Raw genomic sequence first — 11,046 nt, 5'->3', positions numbered from 1 at the left:
TAATTATTTTTAAAAACTAGTTTCTTTTTAGGCCATATGTTATTGGAGTTCATCCATGTGTCCATGTGGGAAAGATCTGAACTAGGTAATCATAATACATGCTCTAATGGGATTGGGTTAGTGAAATTTTATGTTTATACCATGTTGCCATATCTATTTCTGCAAGTAATTGAAAAATATAAGTAGAAATATTTGACTGTACGTAGTTTTTGAAATCTGTGGCCTCACTTAAATTTGTGCAGTCCGTAGATCAGGATTTCTAGACATCTTAGTGAAGCAAGCAATTTAAAATATGTGGACTGCAACTTTCTCCTGCGGTCGCAAAACGACCATCGCACTGTCTTCAGAGAGGCTTCTGAGCCTCTAAAGTTTGATAGTCTGAAGTGTGGCCGCACTTAAAATTGTGCGGACCGCACTTCCATTCTGCGACCACACGTCAAAATTTTACGACAACGGTTCCTTTCTGCAGCCGCACATCAAAAATGTGCGAATCGCAGAACCCAATACGTGCAAACCTGTTGTTTTAGTCATAACCCCATTGTGTCCACATTGTCCCCTCTTGCCTACATAATTTTTGAATGTGTTGAGTGATGACTTGCAACTAACAATCTTCTTTTCTTTGATACAGACAATGGTTCGATCGCGAGATTGAGGCGACACTACAAAGGGAAGAGGTAAATCTTCTAGGGGTCGAGGTAGAGGTACCTTGCCCCTTGGACAGTCCAAAACCATTAGAAAGAAAGCCACGACAGGTAGAGGGAGAGGTGCAGACCTCTCCAAGTCTAGTTCCTATGTCCCATATAGGAAAGTTTCACAGGGCAACTCAACCTCTATTCAGGAGGAGCAGACGACCACTCAGTCTAGGCCGCGAGGGCGATCCCAGCTCAGAGATGAGGCCACTTCATCTCACAGTACTTTCGAGGGGTCGGAGAGTGCTAACCAGACCTATGAGCTAGTAGCTACACCAGACATAGATGCACAGACTATACAGGATATCCCTGATGATTGTAGCAGGGGAGATGGTATATCCACGGGTGTGGAGAGATCGAAGAAAAATGATATATAGGAGGATAGGTTTGTCAGCTTGACTTCCTTCACTGATTTTTGTATGTGGTGGCCAGTGAGATCTTTGAAATTTGAGTGGCAGTTCATATTAAAGGATTTGAATAAATATAACCCGGCGGTGTTGATGTAATTCATAGCAAGAAAGGGTTGGATGTGGTTTACTGAGAGAGTTGAGGATGCCAAGGAGTACCTCATTCGAGAGTTCTACGAAAATGTTTCTCACATTAAGAAGGGGACGAAGGTGACCAAAGTATGCAACCTCAATGTGAGGTTTGATAAGCATAAACAAAACGCATACTTGGGGTTTGAGGACTTGGAGCCGAAGGAGTATCTAGAGAAATATGCAATGAAGAAAGAAGTCCGACCTTGAATGGCAGAGATCTTAGCACCACCAGGGCCACCACCACCATGGATTACTGCTGGGGTTCCCATTCAACGGAACACATTGAGCTTCGAGGCGAAGGGATGGAAAACCTTTGTTTGCAACAGCCTTGATCCATTCCAGAATGAGACTCATCTACCTCTTCCTCGGGATGTTCTTGTGGCTTCCATCATGGTCGGGTACCCAATTAATGTGGGTATCGTGATGTCTACCAACATTTCATTGATAGAAAAGCAGACTACCTCGGCCTACCTTTATCCTAACACTATCACAGAGTACCTCACTGATGCAAAGGTAGAGCCGAGATCATTTGACACCAAAGTGAAGTCGAAGAAGCCATTTGACTGGTATTCACTAATGGATGAAACTAACCCAAAGAAAAGAGCTCAACCTTCTACCACCGCATGCCAGTGTGATGAGCCGACAATGGTAGTTACTGAGACTGACATTCCATCTACCTTTGTTGAGCTCTCTTTCAGTGTTGCTTCTATGCCACCGCCATCATCTTTAGCTCCCACCACACCCCCAGGGCAGCCCCTGCTTCAGCTCCGAGGCCAGTGCCTATGCCAACAACTCCATTATCTGCTTTGCGAGTATCCCAGACATTGGCGAGTCTCAACAACTAGATGCAGACAAATACTTTAAAGTTGTCTGACTTATCTAGTACTGTTGCAGCGCAGTCATCTACCCAGGCACGACATGTTTCCTCTGATATTGATGAGAAGTTAAAGAAGATTTTGGACAACCAGAAGATGATCATGGACACTATGGTACAACATGGGTGGGTTATTAAGGAGTTGGGAAAAGAAGTGAAGAAAATGCGGAAGTCCCAGGCAAGTAAGAAATCAGTTGACAAGCTCAGAAAGGAGGTGGCCAGACTTGCGACGACTAGGGATTTACCCTTTGATATGTTACTTGACCCAGACCAGTCCGCCCCAGATCTATCAACACCATCTACACCGATTGCACCACCTGGCCAGTCTGAAGAGCCAGATCTTGCTCCCGACACTGCTGAGGCAGTGCGTGCGATGTTTACCACTCTCGCCACGCCTAGATTTGATGATGATGAGATACAATTGGCTGACACAACGGGAGATGATATTGTTGGGGACACTGAGATGTCCAAGGATCCTTAAGGAGTTTTCTTCACCCTCTCTTCTTTTACTCTTATTTTGTTAAGCATTGGGGACAATGCTTACTTTTATTCAGGGGGTGGAGTTTATTTGATTTGACATTGACACATTTTGGATACATTTGGACTGTAATAATTGGATGATTATGTTCCTTTTCTTATTTGTAGTTTATCTATCTTTAGTAGTTATTGTTCATTAGCTTCTTCATTTTTTCTACTTTAATTCTTGTTTTGCCAGTAGCTTCTTTTTATGTTTTCGTAGATAATAAACCTTTGGTTTTCTTAATGCCACGGTTCTTTCAAAAATAGTTTTTGTGTGAACCGGTTGACTCGTCCCAATGATGGATGGCATGACAACCTTATTAAGGGAATGAGTCCATTTTTGTGTTTATGTAATAATAATAATAGTATTAATGAATAAAAGCCCATACTTCATTTGGTACCAACACACTTAACTACGTGCTTATGGTTTGAAATAAGATTTTTGAAAGAAAATAGATCTAGTTAGTGACTTTAAGACTCTTGAGTTGACTTTGGTAACCATCGGGTGGTTTATTGGACCATAGTGATCTTTATACTTGAGTGTGGTTGTTGTAGGCTCTCGACTCTATCCTCTTTTATGGTCTAGTTGCATAAGAGGTGAGGTGATTTGTTGTTAGTCCAAGTATACGTGCGAATAGTCTAGAACTTACCCCGAATGTACTTCAAGGTAAAATCCTAAGTTTTGCTTGGTTTGAGAAATGATTGTAGGCTTTCCTTGGCCTGTTTGAGCTTTCTATTGCCAACCAATGTTGTTATCCCTAGTCAACCCCCTTTGAGCCTCTAGCCTTTTTTCATTTTATAACCATGTTATAAGCCTTTACCCATTTTGTCGTGATCATATCCTGGCACCGGACCTTCCTTAATACTCTTGAAATAAGTGGCTTAAGGCATAAGTTTGAGGGGAGAGTTAAGGAATTTGAAAGAGGTATCAAGGCACCCAAAAGGGAAAATAAATGATCTCTATGAAAAGAAAAGGCAAGAAAAGAAAAAGAAAAATGTAAAAAGAGAATAAGTGAAAGGGTTGATGGATTCAAAAAGAGGTAATGATCCCTAACATGAGCATCAAGAGAGAAAAAAGAATGAAATGAGAAAGAAAGAGTGATGTCAAGTCTCTCTAGCCCCCAATAAAAAGAGAATGTCTCTAAGAATTAGTAATTGTGAGCAGAGAATGCCTCTAAGAATAATAATTGTGAGCCAAGAAATAAAAATGTGGAGTGCTTAAGAAAAGGTGTAACCACTTACCCATATTGTATCCTATCCTAATCCAAAAGCCTTCATTACAACTCGAAAGAAGTCCTACTTGATTAGTGAGCTTACATTAGTGGTGATCTACATGAGGGACAAGCCTATGGTACTTAAAGTCGTACTTGTGACATTCTTTTGTGAGAGAAGAGTGAACCTTTCATGAATTTTAGGATTGAGTGCTAACTTTTGAAGTGAGCTTGGCAAATGGAAGGTAGAGGAGGAAGAGTTTGGAGTCCACCATGACCTACATAATAGAACAAGAGTCCTTGATGAGTAAAGGCAATTCTTGAAGCTCAAATGTCATATTAGAACTATATGTGCATGTTACTTGACTTGTCACATTGTTGATAATGCATGAGTAATGTGGGTAATTATTGGTCCAAACTAAGTATGAATGGATTACCATTGACTCGCTGAAATGACCTTTTACTCTAAGGAGGTGAGAACTAATCTATTTGCTTGAGGACAAGCAAAGACTTAAGTTTGGGGGAGTTGATAAGTGTGGATTTTAACCACTTATTAGTACCTTTTTACTTTTATTTTAGTCCAAAAGTATTGATTTATGTTCCCCAAGCTAATAAAAGTGTACATATTGAAGGAATGTTAGAGATTAGGGCTAAAATGAAGAACTCCAACTTAAAAAGGAGTGTTCCGGCTCATAAGGCAAGAAGGGGTGCAACAGACCAAAAGTGCGGTCCGCAGAAGCAAGTACGGATCGTAGATCTGGTGCTGAAGCTCATAAATGGAATGAACACAATTTGTGTGGCCGCAGAACATGGTCTGCACTGACAAGAATTCAAAAAGTTCAGAGAGTCTGCAAAACGACCAAGACTGAAGCCTTGCATGAAGTGTGGACCCCACATAAATTGTGCGGCTGCAAAAGCTAAATTGCAGCCGCAGACCAAATTGTGAGGGTGCAGAATCCATTCCCCTGCAAACTCAAGCAATGTGTGGACCGCACATGAAATTGTGCGGTCGCAGAACCTCCCCAGAGGTATTTTTATTGGCGAATTTTGGGCCACTATAAATAGACGAGAATCACATTTTAGGTCAAGTTTTGAAGTTTTCTCAGTTGTAGCCGTTGTAGTTTACTATTTTAGGAAATTTGTGATCATTTTGGGGGAAAAAATATCATAGTTTATCATTTTAATTTTATATTATGAGTTTAATTAGTATTTCTTCTTTGCTTTTTTCATTTTCTATTATGAGTAGCTAGGCATTTATTAGGGTTGTGACCTAACCCTAGTGTGTAAATCTTATGAGTATTTAATTTAATGCTTGTTTATGATTGGGTGTTTGTTATTTAGCCTTGTTCATACTTTAATTTTAGAATTAATGGTTGCACATATTGATTCATGCCTTTTTGACTTGGTCTTTGCTTGAGAAAGAGGGACCTAGTCTAGAAAAACTTAGCTAACAAGAATTTGGGCTAGTTAAGGATTTGACTGGCTTAATTAAAGGGTTTGAACTAGAGATAGGGAAAACCCGACATTAGTTTATATCAACTATTTAGCTTGATACTCATTTGGGCTTGAGAAAACCAAATTAGGCAAAATCGCTCTATGATCGAGAGGTATTGAGTGAGTAACTTTTAGTTGAGAGATATAATACACCCCGATCAATAAAACAAATGTTAACGTACTTAACCCATTAGGAGAACACCTAGGCGAAGGTTACATCCCTAGGTTTTTTACCTATTTGAAAACAACCAAAAATTATTAGTCAATTTCTAGTTTCATTTTTCTGATTGAGCATTGATAGTGTAGTTTATAGAAGTAAATTGCAAACCAATTTGATTGGAAGTGTATTTAAGTTGTTTCATCTTCACGCATTAGTATACACTCTAACACCCATTGTTAGTTGCCCGTAGAAATCGATCCCGGCTCATAGTTGGGGTACTTTTCTTCCAACGACCTCTTCCATTCATTGTTGAGTGTGGATTAGGATTGGATTAAGTATCTTACCTAAGCTTGGTTGAGGCACTAGTTTCCTGAGATATTTGTGATAGATACGTGCTATGGATGGCGCTCATGTGTGGGGATTGAGCCCATGTGCGTGCACCGAGGTATTATTCATGTTCGGGGTAGTTCTTAGGTTATGGTATGCCTTGATTTGATTGCTAAGCTTTATGTTGTGATATTCCTCCTATTTGTACCCCTTTTGTGAGCTGTTTGTACCATATTTGAGGTTACATTATGGTCATTCTCCTGATTGAACTTGATAATTGCTACTTTTGTGATGATTTGCCGGATTGAGCTATGGTAGCATACTTTGCACATTCATACACTTTAGCATGTCATTTATACCAGTCCAAGAGTATGAAACTTGATATTCATTTCTCATGTACATGTATTCTTGTATATCTGCTTTCTGTGTGATATGATCTGGACTGGTAATATGTGACAATGCCAGGTAGATTGTGATATTGAGCGTGTGACCACACCGGGTGTATTGGGATTATTGGTACGTGAGTTATCCGTACGGTTGATATTATTGGCACGTGAGTTGTCCGCGCAGATCTATATATTGATATTATTAGCATATGAGTTTTCCGTGCGGTTGATATTATTAGCACGTGAGTTGCCCGTGCAACGGTGTACACGCAAAAATTGAGGAAAACTGATCAATAGTTTGGTACTGTTATGGAAATTTTGAGGAAAAGCTTTCCAGTGTTTGATTTGGTTGTTGCATTTCATATTTACTTGCGACTTCCTTGACTGTTATCTTCTTTAATTTCATATCCTCTTTATATGTTGGAGAACGCTAAGTAATTGTGTGCACCAAGGTGGTTCTTTCTGTGATTCATGACCTGATCATATTATTGTTATGTACTTGTTGCATTTATGAACTGTACAAGGGATTAAAGAGTGTCATTTATAATTCTTGCTTCTATTATCTCGTTGAGGTTAGTTATGATTCTTGTGGAGTATATGGGGTTGGTTGTACTCATACTATACTCTACACTTAATTGTACGAATCCAAGTGTCGGATCGAGTTGTGGCTAGCTGTGAGGTGTTACTGTGAGCATTTTGGAGAGACGAGGTAGAGTTGCATCTCGACCGCAGTCTTGACATCTCTTTTCCCGTTGTACTGTTATTTTCATTCAGACAATATCATTATTCTGTATTCCAAACTTGTACTTTTGGAGCTCATGACATTGTATTACCAATTCTGGGGAGTGATTGTATTTTGACGCAGTTATTTATGTTATGGCATTAGACTTGTACTGTTTCGTTTTTATTTCTGTTATTACGTTTCGTTGTTGTTGTGTTGGCTTGTATAGCGCGTGAGTTAGGTTCCATCATGACCGATTGTGATTTTGGGGTAGTGACATTTTCCTTAGCCTAGCTATTGGCACCTCCATCTTCTTGAACATCACGTATCAATTCATGATGCAAAATTCTGCACTCCTTCTCGTTATGACCCTACTTACTGCAAGTCTTGTAATATTTTTGAAGATAATCATACCTGATTTTGATCCATTTTGTTTCTTCCCCGCCAGTTTCATCATCATCTTCTACAACCTTAATTTTTTGTGGAAAGTTACCTAACAAGTCAACTTTCACATTTACCTTTGAACAATTAGGCCTAGTACCATTCTCATTAGTCATGTCAATATGTAGAGGCCTTCTTACAATATTAACCAATAAAAAGACTTATTTGTTTCTAAAGAAACTTGGTGGAATGTCTAGAAAGGAAATTCAAGCAATAACAATAAAGGTATCCGCATCTGGTTTCCACTTGGGAGACCACTTAAGTGTTCTCATTTGCTACTAATCACCTTGAGCTTTTAAATGAAAGACTGTTTTTGAGAGAAGAAGCACATAATACTTAAACAAAATTAGCTTGATCAATAAATGCGAACTCTCAATCAAACCAATAGTATATGTGTCACGACCCAATTTCACCTATAGGTCGTGATAGCGCCCAACACTACAGCTAGGCAAGCCAACTAATAAATCAAACGTACATTGGTTAAACTTTTATTCCAAGAAAATAATAAAATACCAACTTCTACCAATATGTGTACCAAGACCCGGTGTCACAAGTGCACGAGCATCTAGTAGATTATACAAAACTCCAAATACTGTCTGAAATGAAATAGACAGAATATAAATATAAGAAGAGACACTGGTAGCTGCAGAACAACTCAGAAAGACAGCTCACCACTATGCCTCGGGATGACATGGGTATGAGATGATAGGTCCTCCACTAGTACCTGTCTCAGATCCTGCACAAAAAGTGCAGCAAGTGTAGTATGAGTACGTAAACAACGTGTACCCAGTAAGTATCAAGCCTAATCTCAAAGTGGTAGAGACGAGATGGTAGACTTTGACACTCACTATGGGTCAATAACAATAACTGAAATAAAACCAGAATATTTAAATCATCATGATTTACAGAATTTACAATAATTTGTTTAATCAGCAGAGATAATCAAATTCCTTCAAATGTAACAATTCTCAATATATTAATTAAATTCCTTCAATTCAAATAGTTTTCAATTTATCAATTTAAATCTCATTTACAGGAGTAACAATTAATTCCATAAACAAGCAAGAATAATAATTTATTAAATTCCAAGGATTCTCCAATTTATTAATTAGCTTCTCAAGCTGAAATAAATTATTAAAGTATCGTGTAATTATTATTATTAAGCACAATTTCTGCCGCGGACGTACGACCCGATCCAGAGTGTCGTGTACACTGCCGAGGGACGTGCGGCGCGATCCATAGATGCATCTATCCTGCCGAGGCGTTCGGCCCGCTCCACATGAAAGGAGGACATTTTCTTATGTGCCTCCGGAAGGACAGTATGTTTATTATAAGATAAATTTGGGAGGAGAACAATTTCTTTTGACAATTAATTGATTTAAATAGAAATCAAGCCTATGAGATTTCCATCATTTAATATCTTTATCAAACAATTCACAATATATTCATATATATCAATTAATCAAAGAATACAATTTACACAAGTAATACATGCTTTGAGTCCTAAACTACCCGGACCTTAGCATTAATAGTAGCTACGCACGAACTCTCATCACCTCGTGCGTACGTAGCCCCCACAATTAGCAACAATTATTTAATCTTAATCACCTATGAGGTAATTTCTCCCTCACAAGATTAGACAAGAGACTTACCTCGTCTTGCTCCAATTTAATCCACTATAAGGCCTTTTCCACGATTATCCAACTCCGTCTGGCTCGAATCTAGCCAAAACAATTCGATACAATCACTAAATATTATAGAAATCAATTCTATAAGAAAATACTACATTTAAAAGAAAAGATCCGAAATCAATTAAAAATTCGCCCGCGGGGCCCACATCTTGGAATTCGACGAAAGTTATGAAATCCGATAACCCATTCAATTACGAGTCCAACCATACCAGTTTCACTCAAATCCGACTCCGAATCGATACCGAAATCTCAAAATTTCGTTTCTATGAGATTTCTAAACTTTTCCAAATTTCAATCTCAAAACACTAATTAAATTGTGAAAATAATAATATATTCGTGTATATTGATCAAATCCAATTTAGAATCACTTACCCCAAATGTCTTTCCTTGAAAATCTGTCAAAAATCGCCTCTGTTCAAGCTCAAGCTTGTCAAAAATGGCAAATGGGTTGAATGCCTCTGTCTTTATAACTTACAGATCTGCCCAGTTCGATCTTGGGAGCTCGATCTGTCCAGTTCGATCTTGGAAGCTCGATCTGTCTAGTTCGATCTTGGGAGGTCGATCTTGGGAGCTCGATATTGGGAGCTCGATCTCGGGAGCTCGTTATTGGGAGCTCGATCTCGGGAGCTCGTTCTGGGGAGCTCGATCTCGGGAGCTCGATCTTGAGAGCTCGTTCTGGGGAGCTCGATCTCGAGAGCTCGTTCTCGGGAGCTCGTTCTCCGGAACTCGATCTCGGGAGCTCATTCTCCGGAGCTCGATCTCGGGAGCTCAATTTTGTGAGGGGTTCGATTTTTGACAGGCAGCTCGATTTTGATAGGCAGCTCGATTTTGACAGCATTTCCAGCAGAAAAATTGCAGTAGCTAAGTCTTACTTTTGATCCGTTAACCATCTGAAACTCACCCGAAACCCTCGGGACCTCAACCCAAAACATCAACAAGTCCTAAAACATCATACAAACTTATTTGAAACCTCAAATCACATCAAATAACGCTAAAATCACGAATCATGCTCCAATTCAAGCTTAATGAAACTTAGAATTTTCAACTTATACATTCGATGTCGGAACCTATCAAATCAACTCCGATTGACCTCAAATTTTACACACAAGTCATAAATTACATAATGGAGCTATAAAAATTTTCAAAACTGGATTCCGACTCCGGTATCAAAAAGTCAGCTCCCCGGTCAAACTTTCAAACTTTAAATTCTTATTTTAGCCATTTCAAGCCTAATTTCACTACGGACTTCCAAATAAAATTTCGATCACGCTCCTAAGTTCAAAATCACCATACGGAGCTGTTGGAATCATCAAAATTCTATTCCGGGGTCGTTTTCTCAAAATGTTGACCGAAGTCAAACTTAGCACTTTAAGGCCAACTTAAGGAACCAAGTGTTCCGGTTTCACCTCAAACACTTTCAAATCCCGAACCAACCATCCCCGCAAGTCATAAATCATTACAAGCACATACAAAAAGTTTTATTTTAGGGAATGAGGTTCTAAAAATTAAAATGACCGGTTGAGTCATTACAATATGATCCTATGATCTTACATTGAAGAGGAATATCTTTGCACAACTCATGCAAATCCAACTTGCCATAAGAAAACTTACCAAGAATTTTGTTGGATTATAATCTATTGTACTTCACGTTTATTCCACATTATAATAGGTTCTCCATAAAGAAACTTAATAGGTTTAATGAAAATACGCAAATTGTTTGGCATGAAGGCATTTAATGCGGCTTGTTTTAGGAGATTTACATAGGTTTGGATGTTATTAGGATTTAAGATATAATTTGCAGGTTGTATTGGATGGATAAACGACTGACCAGCCACCCTAGGAGGCTGGCCAGTGGCCGAAGAGGCCATGGATGAGCTTCTCTTTCGTTTCGCCTATGAGTCGTGGAAAATCGAGTTTGGATCGCTTGAGGAAGTCGCACAACTGTCAAGAGGATGCGTATGCACTTGGTGGATGATTTAGAAGGTGTGATGACT

The sequence above is a fragment of the Nicotiana tomentosiformis genome, chromosome 8 (assembly GCF_000390325.3).
Source record: "Nicotiana tomentosiformis chromosome 8, ASM39032v3, whole genome shotgun sequence".
Taxonomy (NCBI): domain Eukaryota; kingdom Viridiplantae; phylum Streptophyta; class Magnoliopsida; order Solanales; family Solanaceae; genus Nicotiana; species Nicotiana tomentosiformis.
The sequence above is the reverse complement of the archived record's forward strand: the minus strand, read 5'-3'. Positions refer to the sequence as shown.